The sequence below is a fragment of the Marmota monax genome, unplaced genomic scaffold (assembly GCF_021218885.2).
Source record: "Marmota monax isolate L192 unplaced genomic scaffold, Marmota_monax_Labrador192_F-V1.1 WCK01_AAM20220418_F8-fsc00042, whole genome shotgun sequence".
In the NCBI taxonomy this organism is placed as follows: Eukaryota; Metazoa; Chordata; class Mammalia; order Rodentia; family Sciuridae; genus Marmota; species Marmota monax.
In genome coordinates this window covers 12,977,681-12,994,815 of record NW_026693008.1, presented here as the reverse complement: position 1 = coordinate 12,994,815, position 17,135 = coordinate 12,977,681, and the positions used below count along the sequence as shown (strand labels likewise).

At 43.1% G+C, this 17,135-nt stretch overlaps 1 protein-coding gene across 3 annotated transcripts in view; it reads left to right on the top strand.

Moving 5' to 3' along the window:
• Il17rd (interleukin 17 receptor D) overlaps nucleotides 1-17,135 on the top strand; it is a 65,815-nt gene that overhangs the window by 19,278 nt on the left and 29,402 nt on the right. The window lies entirely within an intron of this gene.

Here is a 17,135-nt window from a genome sequence, read left to right as displayed (position 1 = left end):
TCTTCATTATGAAGCAGAGTACAGCAACTCTGGTTGATTCTGGATTTATTAGAGTAATAAAAAACTCAGCCCCCTAAATCACTGTTGGTACTGTTCCTTGCCCCCCTGCCCCTTACTCAGAGATTGCTGTCTAGTGGGTTTCTCTTTGGGTCAAGAACTCTACTCCTAGTGTTCCTCTACCCTCCCTTGATTGAACTGGTGTTGCTTTCATGGGTCCCGTGGGAAGGCCACTGGATATGACTAGAACACTTCTGGAAGATCCCTGTAACAGCAACCTTTTCTCTCCACAAGGGTGGGTTTGAGGTTACCCGTACCAGGTTGAAGATCCTGGACTTAAAGTACATAGGAAGGTGGCCACGAGGAGGCCAGAGAAAGAAGACAGAAGTGGAGATGGGCTTTAAGAAGATAAGGTGAGAGGCTGAGGTTGTGGCTCAATGGTAGAGCGCTAGCCTAGCACGTGCGAGGCACCAGGTTTGATCCTCAGCACTACATATAAAAATAAATAAAATAAAGGTATTGTGTTGAACTATAACTAAAAAAAAAAAAGAGGAAGATAAGGTGAGACTTGGAGGCTGAGGCAGGAAGATTGCAAGTTTGAGGCCAGCCTCCGCAACTTAGTGAGATCCTGTCTCAAACTAAAAGGGGCTGGGGATGCTGCTCAATGGTAGAACACATCTGGGTTCATTTTCCAGTACAAAAAAAGAAAAAAAAATGGTAAAGGTTTGCATTGGCATTCTCTGATGTTTGGGGAAAAGGAAAGAATGCCTGGGTCTCCAGAGGGGTCTGTGTCACAGGCCAGAGGAGGAAGTGGCAGTGAATGACTGGGAAGAGGTCACCCATTCAGAGACCAGTCAGGTCTCTGATAACAGGGCTTGAAGCTTGAAGCACCATCAAGGCCCATTTGATGAGGAGCCTTATCTTCTGGGGTCACGCCCTCCGGAAGCTCTGTGCTTAGACAGGAGTGTTGACAAGTTGCTCTGGGAAGGAAATGTATGGTTTTCAACCTGTGCCTCCACCTGCAGTAGTAGCAGAGCAATCAGCATCTTAAACCTCTGCAGAAAAGAGTGGAGACGTGCAAGGGACATGCAACTTGTACCTCTGAATATCCTTGTCCCAAATAATGCTTGGTCAGCTTCCCTGAACCTTTACCCAGTACTCCATGATTTGTGCCCCTCTTCTGTGACTTATGGCCAGCAAGGAGTTGGGCACACTGCCAGTCCTTTATATTTGTAGGAGCCTTTGAGGGTCTCCCCAGTGCCACCAGTTGGTCACTCTTTGAGAAAACATTCGTGTGCTTTGGTGACAAAGGCCCCATTGCTGTGGTGAAGCTAAGAGGGAGGGAAAGGGAAGAAGAGGTAGTGTCCTCTTGGGAGTCCACTCAGTGCTAGAAGCTTTTTCTCCTTACTGTGTCTTGGCCTAATTGAAACTTCGGCCACCTTTGCAGAGAGCTGTTGTCTCCAGGTGAGAATATCCTGGAATGGGCTTTATATCTGTGAAAATTAGAAAAGGAGATAAATGTTAGGGACTGTGTCTCCTATCCTGATGTGCCCTTCCACCCCTGAAGGTACAGAACAATTTAACTCCAAACATATGTCTTGAGTTGTACTCCTGCTTTCTAATTTGGAAATGCGAAGTTGGCCACTTTTCAAAAGTGGCCCATTATCCAGTCTCTCAGCTAATGAGTGTGTCTCTTTCATGTGACTGTCACGGCCTGGGAACGCTGCCCCACTTCAGTCACTCTTTGACCCTTCCCCAGGGCCTAGCTCTGGACCCTGCACATCCTGGATGCTCCATGAACAAGGGCTATACTACCTGTTAAATATAGATTTCCAGCTTACATATCATTAGGGCTTTTGGTTAAAGGGGATTGTGATGGAGTCAGCATTTTTGGGAGCATGTGAAACCTGTTGGCAGAACTGTGTACAAGCCCAGTCTTCCAACACCTCCTGCTTCTGATTGAGACTGAGATTGTTTGTCCTGGAGCTATTCCTCTAACTCCTGGGAGGAGGAGGGCATCCCCAGGGCCAACCCTGCTGATAGGTTACCATTCTTGCCCTCAGGGTCCTGAAGAGGATGACATAGCCTTGTGTAGAGATTGCTTAGGTACAGTGGAGACAAATAAATTCCTCCTACAACTCAGACATTTCCCAACCTTTGCAAACAAAACACTTCAGAAAGGATACCCGCCCCATCCCTGTCCCCTGTAAGGTGGCGGAAGGAAGCTTTGGCTGACAGGAGAGTTAAACAGACTTGAAGGTAGGTCACATTTCAGACATACCATTTTCCTCTGCTGTACCAGCAGCTGCTCTCTACTTTGAAAGGGGGCTTAGCTGCTCATATAAACTTTGGTTTCTGATAATGTAAACTATTATTAGGATTATCTTTTTATTCATAATATATGCCTGAATCTGTACTTTATTTATGTTCTGTTTAAAACACTCATTTACCTTCAGTACCCTAAGCCAGCTTTTTCCTCTGAAAATGAAGGAAAACTTTGTAACAGGCTATTTACATCTCTCTCTGGCTGAAAGGGATACTGGGAACAAAATCATGGGGTTGAGGAAGCTTTAGGTCTCAACAAAGCTTCCAGGTTAAACTGGGACATGGTGTTGACAAAACATTTTGGTTTATCTCAAGGGTGGCTGTTTTAATGCACAAATGCTTGATTTTCTTTTTGAGAATTTTTGGCCTTTGGAGTCTCCTGCTCACTTGCTTCCCTCCATTTCCTCACCACCTGGTAGAACACTTTGCCATTAAGGACATCCTGGCAGTGAGAGTTCTGAGGCCCAGGCTGGTGTCACTGCAGTGGCCAGACTCTCCCTCCCTGCAGAGAGGTGGGAGGAAGGCCCAGTGGTTCTGCCTCAGGCCTTCCTGACTTATTTGTAAGGAGAGAATAGGTTAGTATGCAGGCCAAGAAAATCTAATAACCTTTTCAATTTTTAATAAAATGTCTCTCCCACCCTTTGTTTCTCTCTCCACTCCTCCCCCAAAGAAAGAACAGACTGAATTTTTAAGCACATCTGGACACTGTTTTCGTAAAACTCTTACCCTGAATTCCCAGAAGGAATGTATTGGCTCCCATTTTTCCAAGCAAAAACTGAACCAATTCCTTTGTTTATAAGTACTGTGCTTGTGTATTTTAGTCAGACAGTAAAAACAGGAATTGCACTACTTTGAGAATCCTTAGCTAGGCCCAAATGTCCTTTATTGCTCTCTCCAAGTCTTTGAGAGGTGCTAAATGTTTATGATTGGTTATTACTGGTGGGGTAGTGAAAGGTAGGGCAGGGAATTCATGAGCCCCTTCTCTAAAGTCCTTTTTCTGCTTTCTGTGGCTGAATGCTCAGGCCACCAGCCCAGGGGTACTCATAGTCCTGGCTCATTTGTTCTACTTTCTCTCCTGTGCAGTATCCTCTTGGTGAACACAATGTAGATTCAATCAGCTGATAGATAACATTCCAGATCTGAGAATCTAAAGGCTTGCAGTGGAAGACAGAATCTGTCTTCCCCTTATCAGTATTTGTGTTGTTCTTAGGTGAATCTTCTAGAAGTCTAATATTGCTCAGAAAGTGCAATGAAAGTGAGGTTCATCTACCAGCATCAGTCAATTAGGATGCTGTCTAGTGTTCTCCTAGTATAATGAGAATTGCAAAAGAGATTAAAAGAGTGTTAAGCTTTTGAAGATGAGATATAGGGGCACTTGCTATTTTAAGGTACTTGTAAAACAACATGGTTCAGTTCAAACTGGTAGTTGCCGAAGTTCTTTTTTATGCTCTTTAAAATTATGTTTATGAATTAAAGTTGGACCTTTAGGAAGACATCAGGGCAGTGTGGTTAAGTTATGAGGGTCATAGCTCTGCTATTACCCAATAAATGTTCATTAGTGATAGTGACTAGCATAGTAGTTACTGCTGCTTAGAATATGGCTTGCCATAGGCTGGTTGTGGGTGTCTGGAAATAAACTCTAGAGTGTCATATTTCTGTAGGCCTCATCTCAAAAGTTAATCAAATTTAAGGACTGTCATCTTTTGCCTTTTTCCTCCTACTTTTTGGAAAGAAGGTTGTTAGCCATGGCACCAAAGTTGATCCACCAAGCCTATCAATATTATGGATGTGTATCTGTTCAAATGGTGGCAAGTGTAGTAGCATAATGTCCAAAGTAGGATGATCTAAAAATGCTTGTATGACTGCTTTCTTGCAAAAATTTACTGTTTTCCTGAGTTTGGGACATAAAAGGTTTGCCTGAACTATGTTTAATTTGATAACTTTGAGTCATATTGATAATGTTCTAGCTAATCTTTTGAACTTCTATTTATTTTGGGGTTCTGAGGAATAGTTATGTTATGGTTCATTTATTCAGGATACCAGCTTTTAGACCAGTTGGTTAGGAATGTTGGGTTAAAAAGATGACCTTAGAATTAGTAGTTCAGGGTTGGTTACCTTTATATTTTCCAGATAACATTGTTTTAGAAACTGCAAAAAGCTTTTATTGGCTTAGCAGTAGATCAGACAGTAAAGTGCTGACCTGATATTGGGGAGCATTCTGACTTGGGATCTCTGTGCTCTCCACAACATAACTAGAGTGCTGTTCAGGTAATACTGCAAGCTCTGAGGGCACTTGTGCACGTCAGCCAGAAAATGAGCCATCTGTCTTTTCAGTTCCTTGTTCCAGTGCCAGTGGCACCTGTTGGGTTTTTTTTGTTTGTTTTAATTTTAAGCTAATGGAAAATTTTTCTTTAAGTGGCCTCCAATACATGTTTTCTACTTTTCTATAAAACCATGAGATGTGCCAGATGTGGTGGTGCACACCTGTAATCCCAGTGACTCAGGAGACTGAGGCAGGAGGAGGATCACAAGTTCAAGGTCAGCCTCAGCAACTTAGTGAAATCTTGTTTTAAAGAAAAAAAAAGGGGGGGGGGCTGGGGATGTAGCTTAGTGGTAAAGCACCCCTAGGTTCAATCCCTAGTATCAAAAACCAAAGCAAAACAAATAAACTAGGAGATATGTCGGAATAGCAGCAAAAAAACTTGGGAATTAATATGAAGGAGTTATTTTAAATGGTCTATCAGTATAATTATTTGCTCAGTTTATTTTAATAAAAAAATGTGATTTTCATGTTGAAAATATTAATCTTGACTATCTCCGTTTCTCTCAGATCTATCCTTTACCATCATTCCTACCACTGCCAACCATATTATCTTCATACCTATAGACTCCTGAGGTTGTCTCCTACCTGGTGTGCCTGCCTTCTGCCTCCCAAATTCTTCCTGCAAATGTGACCACAAGACTGATTTGTTATGATTATGTTTTGGCTTCAGCACCCTCCATTTTAGAATTTTCCTGTTTTGAAAAAGTTATAATGTACATAATATAAATTTTACAATTTTTAAGTGTTTAGTTCAGGTGCGTTGATTCATAATGCTGTGTCACTGTCACCACCATCCATTTCTAGAACTTTCTCATCTTCCTAAACTGAGACTCCATACCCATTAAACACACAGTAATTCCCATTCTTCTCTACCCGAGACTCTAGCAGCCACTCTTCTGCTTCCTGTCTTTATGAGTTTGACTCTCTAAGTAGCTCACATAAATGAAATCATGCATATCTGTCCTTTTGTGCCAATGTCAGGTTTTTAAAGATTATGTTCAGTGACTCTTATCTTTAGGAATTTTGATGAAGAGTTGTTAACAGCTATCAAAGGGCTTCTGTTTCCAAGTCTTCTCTATATCTCTTTAGACTCTATGTAGTGAGTTCTATCTTGGGGTCTGATAGGGGTTTCCCTGAATATAGACAGGGAAGTCAAGGTGTGAAAGTGATGGAGAAAGAGGGATGCTGAGGGAGCCTCACCTTGGGCCTCCATAGCACACCTAATACCAAAAATTAGGTAAGGTAATAACTGTAAGTGGATAGTGGCTAGGACTCTTCTCTCTCCTTCTTAAATTCCTTCTATCTGTATTAAGCACAAGGCACAGGCCCATCTTGAACATATGAGGTGTGTAAGGAGACCCCAGATGTCACCTTGCTATTGTATTGGTGTTCCCTCCAATCTCTAGGACCTATATTGAATCATCCCTTTTATTTAGTTCTCTGATCCTTTTGGTTCATCCTTTGAAGCTGCTGTTTTATTGCTTTTCTGTCTTCCCCATCATTAACCTAGCCCATCACTACCTTGGTCTACATCAGAGACCCTTTCCCCTACACTCTTGTTCTCCCAATCAAGGCTATGCTCACATCTGTAAGGAGTATTTTGGGTCTTGCCCAACTCCAAGATATGCCACATGCAAAGATGAACCCAGTTGTCCATTGTAGCCCTATGGTTCCCCTCTTTTCAGGCTATCTGAGGCCATTTTACATGGAAAGGACGAGACTCTTGGTCATTCATTCCAGAGTCTTCAGAGTATCTGCTCTGGATGACAAGGAATAGTGGCATTTACTGAATGCTTACCACATGCCTGATACAGGGTTGTGCACTTTGTTTAGGTGCTCGTATATTTATGTCTGTTTGAAGTGACCCATTCACCAAAGACCATGTGCCTCAGGACTTGCTCCTTGTGGAGTCACTTCCTGGCCAGTTTCCCTTTGTTCAACTCCCCCCCACCCCCTGAAGTCCTTTTGCACTCAAGCCCAACTGCATAACTTAGTACATTTATTCTACAAAGTGTAACATCATCTATTGTAGTTTTACATCTTTTAGCTTTTTTTCCAAAATTAATTATAAACTCCTGGAAGCAGAGATCTTGTTTAGCCTTATTCCTACTTGAAATGACCTTCCCAGGGCAAAGCATAGTGGAAACTCTTAAGACATCTGAATAATAAGAACCTTTGCCTTTGCAAAGGTCTTTCATGAATAAGTGAGGAGAAGAAAACCTCAGGGAAGGGTTAAATACTGTCTTTAGATTGGGCTAAGGTTTGAAGCACAGATCTTTCTTCTTCCATAACCAGGTGACACTTTGACTCTAATCACAAAAAGGAATTTACAGCTTTTACCAGCAAATTGTCTTATCTCCTCAGCTTGCTCTGTAGAATCAACTTTGCCCTGGTGTTTTCCTAGCCATTCTGACCCCCTGGAAACAGGAGTGGGAGTGTTTCAGTTTCCACATGGCTGTAATGTGATTACTGTGCAGGAGGGAGGATGCTGTCAGTCTGCTTCCTGGATTTGCCTGTTTCCCTTTTAATTTTACACAGTTCTGTTATTCACATGAGACCTGCCAACTAATCATAAAATCCACTAAATTTATGTAATTAAAAAAAAAAACACACAGGATAATTTATAGTAATTCAGTTATCCTTTGGAAGAGCGTTTAGGATACCCACACCAGCAGATAACCTACCTACTATGTGCCAAGTGGCTTTACCCATCTGCGGCATTGCCTTTTTCATGCATAGAATTAGCATTAGAGCAGGAAAAAGGGCCAGCTTTGCTGTTTCTTAACAATGGCATTTTACCTTCACAGAAAATGATGAGTGACTCATAGCTTGTTGGAGCCCAAGAATTTGGCCCAGTGGTCCTACCTCTCACCTTATTAGGTTTTTTCGTAATTTCCCTCATAGATCCTACATGTTTCTTCCAAAAGGAATGACACTTATTGGTAGCTAGTAGAGGTTTATCAGGACAGATGTTCTGTGTATTAGGATCTAACTTGGGTCAAGGCATTGTCCATGCATTAGAGACAGCTGGAGGAATAATTTTCAGCATGATGAGGGGGCGACTGGGAAGGTTTTAGGTATTCTTTGTATTTAAATTTCTTTTGTCTTGAACTTATAAAGCCCACTTCAAAAGAAAAGCCTTCAGTTTTCCTTTAGACCCACTGGGAAGGAATCTCAGAACTGCTGGGCATCCTATCCCTGTTGGACAGATAGTAGATGACAGACAGGAGTTGGCACATCCCAGCCGCTGCCTTCCTCCCAGATTCCTGCTCATCAGGTCCTGGGTCTGCAGTGCCTCTAGGGCTTTTCCTCCTCAGTTCTTGAGTGCACTGCTTTTGTGTCCCAATGAGCATTACCACTCACCTGACAGCAAAGCCTCACATTGACCAGCTCCTCGTTCTTAGTTTGAAGTCATTTTCTCCAGAACCTTTGGACTATACTCCTTTTTATAAAATTCTTTTCCATTTTACACTAACTTTATGACAAAATGTAACAGGTTTCTTATTTATCTCCACCATATGCTTTGATTTTGTAAACATTTTGCCACAGGAAGCCTAATGAAGGGGTCAAGATATACTGACTTCCTCTTGCAAGAAAGAAGGTTGTGTGGGGCTGGGGTTGTGACTCAGTGGTAGAGCGCTCACCTTGCACGTGAGAGACCCTGGGTTCAATCCTCAGCACCACATAAAAATAAAATAAAACTAAAGATATTGTGTCCATGTATAACTAAAAAAAAAATAAAAAAAAAGAAAGAAGGTTGTGTATGCCATTTGCTTGCCACAGTCCTGTAGGAGAGGAATCAAGGTTCACCACCACTCCTGGGCCACTTTGTCAGGGGAGGAAATATGCTTCTGCCTGCAGTTCCCTTTGTCTGTCTCCCTCACAATGAATTTGCTATGCAGTTGACTCTCTATACCAATCCATGCCAGAGAGGGATTTCAGGGAGACCATTCCTAGGAACAACACACTGCCTCCCTTACCCACAAGGAACATTTATCTAAATCTAAAAACAACCAAGACATCAATACTTTATTTTCACATCATTCTTTACTCTCCTTCTCAGAATGACATTTTAGCTGTTAAGGAAAATGAAAACAAAGCTGATTATTTCTTGGCAAACAATTATTTTCTGGTCTACCTATCACCCATGATTTAATTGGTGTGTCATTTTTTGTGTGTGGTTGCTTCTGTGTGCTTTAATGGGAATTCCATGTGGTAGCCTTGGGAAATTAGGAAAGAAAGTCTTCTGGATTTATTGCATATAGTTTAAGGGCAGACTGCTGGCTTCCATCCAAGAAGTGGGGAGACATAAAGTTAGGAATCATTAGTGTTTGAGTATATCCTTCCGATTATCTACTATTTTAAAATTAGTTTTTCAGAAGGTAAAAATCTGAAACAATGGTGAAATAATTTACCCTTTGAACCTTATAATGTTCATCAAAATAACTTGTGGGGACTTGGCATTGCGAAGGTGACAATGTCTTTTGCTGTATATCAGCATCTTAGTTTTGAGGCTCAAATGAGTTTTTCCACAGTTGGCATAGAAGCCAAAGCCATACTTGGTTTTTGTTTTGGAAAGAATGGAGTTTTGGAGTTTTACTTTATTCCCCCTTAGTGGCTTTTGGGCAAATATTTAAAAACATATCCCAAATCTAACCCAGTTTTGTGTGTTGACCACAGACAACATATTCTTCAAAGGCTACTGAGCAAGAGTGGTAAAATCAGCTGTTTTCTTCATTTTCTGGATACTGTAAGAATTTCCTCCACATATAGAGATTTTTTTTTTTTTTAAAGAAACAGGAATTAGACATTGTGGTTTATTTTTTACTTGATTTGGTGAAACTGATTACTGGGCAAGTTACTCAATCTTGACTTAGGCCTTGGCTAATTTTATTCTGAGAATAACTCTCAGAGTTAAGAACTTACTATTAGTATCCACTGAACAGCAGATGAAACTCAAACGTGAGAGGTCACATATTTACTCTGTGGTAGAGCTGGTACTACACCTGACAGCACCTGTGATGTGGAAAGTGATAGCACCTCTCTCTTAATGGCACCACTGTACAAAGTCACATAAATAGTTGTTCCCTGTGATGTTTGCTACTTTGTAATGTTCAAGAATCCTAACATTTTGGAAAAAGTATTCAATCACTGAATTGTAACAAAAATCTGCCTATAAAGGCTAATAGTTGGACAGCATTACTCCAGAGTTCTGTTTAAAACTTGAAATTCCCCCCCCCAACCACTCACTTCCTTCATTTGGATTTTGGTTTTAGTCATCAAAGTAAAATCATTCCGTTTTGTTCAACAGACCTGCTTGGTTTTAAGCTATGATGCTATTAAGAGGAGCAGGCAGTCAGGTGAGGGGCCTGGTAGGTTTCAGGGATCCAGAAGCCTTCTGGAATATCATGCAAATGTGTGCAACACAGCTTTCATCAAATTCTCAAAGACATCTGTATCCTTAACAAAGAACTGAAACCCTGTGTTGGGAGGACTGAGAGGATTTTAGTGACTTTGGCTCTGATGGTAATGGTGTTACTGAGAGGAATCGGAATGGTAGAATTACAGCTGTATAGTAGCTCACACTCACCCAGTTTTCAGATCTGACCATTGTTTGTCTAGAAGCCTGGGGTGTTACCCAAACTTCAGCAAGTCTTTGCATCTGGAGACCATCTTGCATTTCAGTCCCATTGCACATGTGAATGGAACCCCTATCCTTACCCGGTGCCTAATGGAGGGTACTCTGGGTTAAGTATGGCATGGCCTGGGACCCATGTTGACTGAGCACCCTTACCTTTGTTCCTGTCCCCCTAGTTAATGCAGGACAAGTGGCACAGCCCTGACAGTCTGTGGGCACTCAGCAAATGAGTCACTTGTGTACAGTGAAAAGGCTCTAGAACTCAGGTTTGGAACTCTCTTTATGCAAGAGGCTGTATGTTGCTGCAGGCTGGCACACTCAGCATCGAGACTTGGTATTTCTCTCAAGTGACTCAGATTCCCACAGCATGGGAAGAACCAAGACTGGTGAATTGCCCTGAAAGTGGTGGGTTGAGGCTAAGGGGAAGGCGGGGCGGGACTGGGGTGGGGTGGGGAGAAACTTGTTCACATGCTTGTTAACATTTGAGGGTCTTTGACAAAGGAAGTCTAATGCCCTGCCCGGGTCAGCCAGTGATTGCCCCCCAGGAGGCCCCGTTGTGCACAGGAAGTCAGACACTAATGATGTTAGCTAGGGGACAAAGGCGCCCAGCCTGGGAAGGGCCTAATTGCTGTGTCGGCTCCCTGGCGGCCAGCTTCCAGCTGGAGGGGGCTGGGCAGGATGCGCTAAGTGTTAACACCTGGAGCCGCTGCTGACTTCCTGGTGTGTGTATGTGTGTGTTTTTGCCATGTGGCTGGGTGTGCACACTTACAGACACACACAGGCGCTCACAAACCCTGACTGCACCTCAGGGGTACATTTTATGATGCAGTATCTAGGAGACTAGATAGAAATTATTCAATCAGGAAGTCAGGCTGTTGACTAAGTCCCCCACCCCCACCCAGATAGGGAGTATAACCAGGAGGCCAGAGACACTACTCCCATCTGCCCATCCGGAATTTGGTGACTGTTGCTTCACCTCTGGGCTCCCCGATTCCCTCCCTTCTCCAGGAAATTGTCTGGGAAAGGCCAGATCTCAAAGAGGGGCATATATATATTAGAAGGGTCCCTCTGGCTTTAGATTGGAAATTTTAGTCAGAACTGATGAGAGAATGCTCCTGGGGGAGAGATGAGGTTTTGACCCAGCTGGAGTCCCAGGGAAACCTATCTCACAGTTCCAGTGAGATGAGGAGTGATGGGGTGGTACCTGCTACCATGGGGGTGTTGTGGGATCTTGCTCTATGTGTAGATGTGGACATTTGAGTACATAACTGGAGGGGCCATTTGGAGGGTGTGCATTCTAGGAGAGTGGGCAAGCCCATTTCCAAGTGGGATTGCTAGATTCCTTGTGTCTAACATGCCTGTGGACCTGGGGCCTATGCATACCTCAGAGGCCTATGCATACCTCAGAGGCTCTTGGGTGGCCTTAAGGACTGCTGGGAAAGCTCTGAAATTGTTAAGAAGTGTTTCTGTGCAAAATTAGGCGAGGACTGTCTTTCACAAGATTCTCCAAAGGCGGTCTAGAAATCCTGCCCTTTTAATAACATCAGGGTCATCAATAATTAAAAGTGAAGACCCCCTGCCTTGGCGAGTAGCCCTGCAGTGTTGGGATTAGAGGCTCAGCTCCCACAAAGCCAAGGGCAAGGCTACCTGGAGCCTGAACCTGGAGCCCTCTCATGGGCCCAAAGGAGGCAGTGTGAGCACAGGTCGACTCACTTGGATTTTTGTAGCTTCAGAACAAAGAAGGGATGCCTGTTTCCCTCCTAGAAAAAGTGGAGGGTTTGAAAAAGGGTCTAACACTGCTGCTTCCCACTCTTATTTTAGGGAGTTTGTTTGTTTTTGTTTGGGTTCAAGACCATTATGTGGACAAACTTAATTGTCTGACAGAAGGTGTCACTTGTTTTCTAACATGTCTTAATAATGTCTTGATTCATAACAAAATGTAAAAGGGGCAGCCTTCCGTGATTCCAAATATGAAAAATCCACCTTGGAGGAAGCACATGTGTGGGCGTGCTGGGGACCTGCAGGATGAAGGAGGCTGGGTCCCCATGGCAACATTGCAGTCTCCCATTCCTGCAAGTGTTTGTGCTGTAAAAGCAGAATTCCAGATGTGACACAGTGTTCATAGACTCCATCCCCGGCCCTCAGAAACAGTATTTGAAGTGGGCACAGTTTGGTGCACAGCTCTCTGTGTGGTCCTAAGGCTTATTATTAGTAGTTGTGTTCTGAGCTGAACATTTCCTCTCAGCTTAGGCCTAACAATCATGTTTATAGCTTTAAGTTTTCCTCTATTGTCTAATCACTGTTTTGCCTTGGTAAGAAGTGACTTTCTTGGGCTTCTGGAATGAAGTCTTTGTTCCTTTCATAGCTAAGTGAGAGTGAGCCAGTAGCTGATTTGCTGGGTAGGTATTGGGTGGCTGGTTGGTTGCTTCTTCTTTGTACCCAGAAAACCATTTAATCTGTGAGTTTTTCTGTGTATGCTTTGCAAACTTCAGATAGACTGACTCTTACCTTAAAGATGCTGGCTCTCTAACATGCGGTTCTCATTTGAGTGGAGGGGAGTGGTGTGAAGCAGAGGGAAAGGTCTGGCCCTCCATCCAGAGGCATGTTTTATAGCTTGCCTTTAACATTTTCAGAACTGGAAAAATGGAACAATACTGTCTGTTTGTGACTATCGGCCACAGGAGAGCACAGATCCCATATCCTTAAGAGACATTTTGGAGAAAGTACTTGGGCTTTTGCTTTGTGAAGGCTTAGGAGGCTGCAGAGCTCTGTTGTATTTTTTTAAACACAGGAAGAAGGCTTTTGCATGTGTGCATGTGCATGTTCATACCTCTGGGCTTTAACTGCACAGGTACGTTAAAGTAAAGCAGGGAAGGACATTTTAAATTCCATGTAAGCCACCATCATTTAGAGAAGTTGCTTTCTGAGAATCACCTTGTATAAACATCCTGACACATCTATATCTTTAGTGAATTGATGGGGGTAGGGGAGGATTGAAAAGAAGCTTGGATGAAAACTAGAGTTTTCAGTTTGATAAGCAGGACACATGGTAACTTGGCATGGGTCGACTCCATGTTAGTAGAGCTCAGAAACAATTGTCCCTTCAGCTTTCCTTTGGGGAGCGTGAAATTAGGAACATGTGTGTACTGATTAGCAACATGTCAGAGATGAATCATGATTACGGCTTTGGTCTGGTGCACAGACCACGCTTTGGAGTAGTGATTTCCTACCTCCCCAAGCAAATCTCTTTAATTAGCTTAAGATCTCTGGGTCTTATGGGCCGATGGGGTAATTGCTGGTAGGAACCCCAAGGCACTCCCCCAGAGCTTGTGTGTTCCCTGCCAGATACCCAAGACCTCACCTCCCCAAGTCAGATTGCTGGCATCCTTCATTCTTGAAGTTGGTTGCATCTAGTGAGAGAGAACAGCTCCCAGGAATGTGGAGGGAATATATCTTGAATAGATCCAGGCGCAGCCTGGCTTTGTGATTTATTTTCCTTGTGTTTTGGATTCGCCAGCATTCTCCTCAGCTTACATCACCTGGGGCTTCTCTGCCTTTGCTGACTTTTTTTTTCCTTCTCTCTTCTTTTTGGTTAAAGGTTTGAACTGAGGTAAGTGGGATTTTTTTGTTATGAAACCCTGAACCAATAGTCACATGAGCCCACATTTTGCCTCCTCCCGCCCTTCCCACATCCAAAGGTTAGAGGCAAAAGTGTCATTCTATTGTACATTTTAAGCCTCCTGGGACTCTCTGCTCTCTTTTTATCTCATTAATAAAAACCCAAGATGGGAAAAATGTTATGGACAATAGAAAATATGATTTGACCTTAGTTTTAAGTAGTTAATCAGTGCACCTTTTAAAATAATGTCCTCAATTCTTTGTAATGAAGGCTTTTATTTAAATTTTAACTCAAAATATTGTTCACTAAAAGCTGGTAAGCTTTCTGAGAGTTCCTTAATTGACTTGAGTGCAGTCTTGGTTAGGCCTTATCATTTGGCCAACATTCTATTGGAAAAGGGGACACTGTATTTATAGCACAGTCCTTTTCAAAATGCTTTTTTTTCCAAAATGGCAGTTAAACCTTGTTGGAGCTGGATTGGAAATGTTGCTCTAGGGAGTTGGTGTCTTCAGATGGCCCCAAATCCTCATGACTCCTCAGGAAATTGGCCATGGATGGCTGGCAGTCTTTGTGTCCAGGCCTTTGCTTCTTGCCATATGGCTGGAGCATGGTGTGGGTTTTCACTTTTTGAATTTTAATCCTTCAGAGCACTTAAGAGTTATCCTCCCCCATCCTTCCTGAGTAGAAGATGTTTTCTCCATTATGTTCCCATTTGCTGCTTCCGTCTCTGCTTACCACAGAGCATCAACCAAAGGAATTTCATAGTGGAGCTCCAGGCTCCTGGAGCTAGCATCTTAGTTCCCTTTGAAACAAATTAAAAGGTACCCGTTAGAAGAGCAAATGGGGGTAGTTAATTAACTAAGAATGTGGCACCCTGAGGCCACAGCATTGGCATTTATAGGTTTTAAGTAACAGGCAGCAAACAAGTATTTTTAATTGTCAGCTCATTAAATATCAAAACAGTGTAGTAGCTAACAGCTTGGGATTGTTTCCTGAAGAACAGTTTATAAAGCTGCTGACCAGATTTGTGAGTGGCCTTATCTGTTTTCTCTTGGTGTGGGCCTTCATTCTAAGCCTATAAATCACTGTGAAAACACCACACTAGGTTCTTGTGTGTATTACATAGCTTAATCACAAATTCATTTCATTAGAAAACTAATATGTATCAAGGGCTGACTATGTATGAACCCAGGCCCACGACAATGGGCCAGGGGTTTGGGGACAGTCCTCTCACCCATGCTGTCATCTACCTCTGTTCTTTATCTTGTGCAGATTTCATAGATGGAGTTACCAGATCATCTAGTTCCCACAGGGATTACCAGCAGAACACACTCCTTAGCCTGGTGGTCAGCACCTTCTGCCACCTTGCCCTGACCTATTTGCTATGTATCCTATGGTCCTTCAAGTTTCTGTACAGTGGAGACAGAAACTTGTCTCTGTACCTCCTGCCTCCCTTGAGTGTCTCCACATTGTCATCCCTGCAGCTTAGCTCATACCTGCTTATTGAGGCAGGAATCTTATTAGGAAGGATGACATAAACATTTCTTAGTTGTTATGTGTTAGATGCTGTGCTGAGCACTTGATATATGTCATCTGATGTATCCCCCTACCAGTCTTTTACAGGAAGTCTCCAGAGCGTTTGAACCTCTGAAATGAGGCTAGGAAATGTGCCCAAGGTCACAGGGAAAGTGGGTACTTTGAACACACATCTTTGTAAGGCCAACCCCATTTTCTTAACCTCAATTCCATATAAACCCCAGGTCAGCCCATAGAAGTCCACATCGAGAATGGCAGAATCTCAACAGCTGCTCTGATGGATCAGGATTTCTGCTTAAGACCAGGGTGGGAGAGAAGGCAGCATCGAGTGATCACTTCTGGGAGTGGGATGGGAAGAATGACAACACACACCAGGTGTGTGGCATCAAGGTCCAGTTCATTTGTATTGCAGGTGAAATATATGCATATATTAGCTGTTAAGTGCTGTTGTGAAGAATTACCATAGGTTTAATGACTTAAAATGATATAGACTTAATATTCTGTAATTCCGGAAGCAGAACTCCAAAATGGGTCTTAATCTGTTGAAATCAGGTGTATGCAGGACTGGTTCCTTCTGGAGCCATAGGAGAGGATCCATTCCTTTCCTTTTCCAGGCTCCAGAGGCTGTCGCATTTTTTGGTTCAGTCACTCCTTCCTCCTCTGTCTTCAAAATCAGTGATATGTATCTTCCAGTCATCTCTGCCACTCTTCTGCTTCCACTGTCACATCTCCTTTTCTGTGACACTGACCCTTCAGTCTCCCTCTTATGAGAATCCTTGTGATAACATTGGACTCATCTGAGAACCTGGAGAACCCAGAATACTATCCGCATTTCAGCATCCTTGAACTTAATCACATCCTCATAGTTCCTTTTGCTATGTGAAATAACAGTCTCAGGTTCCAGATAAGAATGTGGACATGTTCTGGAGACCATCATTTCTGTCAGCCTTGGAATATAAAGGAACAGCAGGGTTCTGAGGACCAGCCTGGGTATACCATTTCTAAGGTGGTTTTTGAGGGCTGTGGAGCAGCTGAAGCATTATTTGGTGTGAGCTGAGGACAACCCTGTGGAGCATCTGTGATACATGTACTGAGGCTGTGCATTGGAGAACTTCTAGGAGTGAAAGTGTTTTTAAAGTGCAGATAAGAACTGGTACCTGGGATGGCATCTTTTGCTTTCTGAACTCCATGTCCATGGTTGGCTGGTCACAGGGTCTTAGGGTCTCTAATTTTCTGTGGAATTAGAATCACCATTTCACACTGACATGTGCAGAAGTGCCATGTAGGTAGACTGATGTATCAGGAACCTGGTATGATAGAGGCTGGACTAAGGCAGCCCACCAGGAAGCAGGACCTGGATGATGGGAAGAGATTCATGGGAAGAAGAGAAGGGGACTCTTGAGATGCAGGAGCATCTGAGTGGAACTGCAGTGCTTTGCGAGGTTTGGAAGGTGGGGAAGGAAGTAGCCACACCAGGAAAGGTCTAGAGGAACATGGAACTTGTGAAGCATTGGAAGGAGGGAAGTGAGGTTAGACGTGTGTTTGAAGCTTATCTTGACACCCAAAGTTCCTTGAGGTCAGGACCTGTGTTTGGTTCATACTGAGTGCCCACCCCTGTGGGGTGTAAGACAAGTTGAAATGCTCAGTGGGTTGTGAATGGATGCCACACTCAAGCCTTATGATCCTTGAGTTCAGCT